We start from the raw sequence: 1,430 nt of genomic DNA, 5'->3' as shown, positions 1-1,430 counted from the left end.
AATAAATGTGTAATATTTGAACTGTTAAATTGTTCTTTCCAAAAGCTTATCGTCCCAAAATTCGGTATGACCAGTCTTAAATATTTTTCAGAAGCTTGGCTAGTCGTCCCGAATTTTTGGGACGACTAGACACATTCATTTTTACTGTCTGCCCGTCCGGCCGTCCGGTCGTTCGTCCGTAAACACGATAACTCTCGAAAAAATGCACGAATCAAATCCATCTTTGGAACACTTTTTTTAGGTCGTAAAAGAAAGGACGATTTTGTGAACCAACCATTTTTGATAACAATTCAAAAAGTGAGCGCAGTTCGAAAATTTTTGATACCACTTTTTTCTGAATTTGAAAATTGTATTTAGGAATGCGTACTTTTTGTTTTATTTGTGAAAAATAGCTTTGAAAACAACATTTTTAAAAATGTGTGGAAAAACGGCGAAAGTTACAAGAAAAAAATTCAACAAAAGCGGCTTACAAATGCCTGTCGGAAATCGAGCGCGTAGCGCGAGTGTCACAATGAGAATGGGTACCTCAAAGCCTACGGAGCTTTGAGAAACTTAATCTTTGACTATACTTAATTGAGTAGACAATTCAGAATATGAAGACGCATATAAATACACTGAGAAAACTATATGGCATGAATTACAATATATACCGTAATTCCTGCACTATATGTCGTAGTTATCGCATTATAATAGCGCAAAATCGTGACATCGTACATTGCAAGTTTTTACATTATATACCGCATAATTGTACAATCTATAAAGTAAAACTTAAAGTTTATTACGCTCTCACATTGTATTTATTGTTTTACGATCTCGCGAGGGTTCGAGTAGTCAGAAAGCGATCACAGAAAAATTAAAGATAAAGTTTACATCGATTCCAGGTGAAAGATTCATCGGAACAAAAATTAACCTTGCCAGATAAACTTGACATAAATCGAAGATAATTTCCCATTTTTAACCTTTCCTGGATAATCTTTCATCTTATAATAACTCCATTTTTATTGGAGTTGTAGCGATAATTGTAACACGCGGAGCCGAATTTGGCGCGAAATTATCCCGAATTTAAAAGTTCAAAAATTTCACGTTGATTTATTAAAATAGATCATGTTCGGCTCCGTTGGCTCGTTACCGCAATTAAGGGTTTAGAAACCCAAACCCTTCGATGAAACTCTTCTCTTCTTTCTGAAAACGGATAATTAGGCAACAAAATGAACCGACAACTATAGATTTTGTGATATTAGATTAACCAAATGAATTTATTCAGAATGCGAATTGTACAAATTTGCCAGAGAAACGGACGCGTCCGAGGGCAAGATTGCTTTTTTTTTTCTCTGACTTCGGCGATGGGAGTTTCGGTACCGTCGTAGCGGTCCTTAGCTCCCCCCTCTTTCGTGCTTTCTCTCTCTTCTAAATTACATTTTCTCTCTATC

The 1,430-nt window shown here is 35.9% G+C and overlaps 1 protein-coding gene across 1 annotated transcript in view; it reads right to left on the bottom strand.

Moving 5' to 3' along the window:
- LOC117169855 (heat shock protein 67B1-like) overlaps positions 1-1,430 on the bottom strand; it is a 32,478-nt gene that overhangs the window by 17,909 nt on the left and 13,139 nt on the right. The gene's annotated exons all lie outside the window — the stretch shown is intronic.

This window comes from Belonocnema kinseyi, chromosome 3 (genome assembly GCF_010883055.1).
Source record: "Belonocnema kinseyi isolate 2016_QV_RU_SX_M_011 chromosome 3, B_treatae_v1, whole genome shotgun sequence".
Taxonomy (NCBI): Eukaryota; Metazoa; Arthropoda; class Insecta; order Hymenoptera; family Cynipidae; genus Belonocnema; species Belonocnema kinseyi.
Note: the sequence above shows the minus strand (reverse complement) of the source record. Positions and strands in the feature narration are given on the sequence as shown.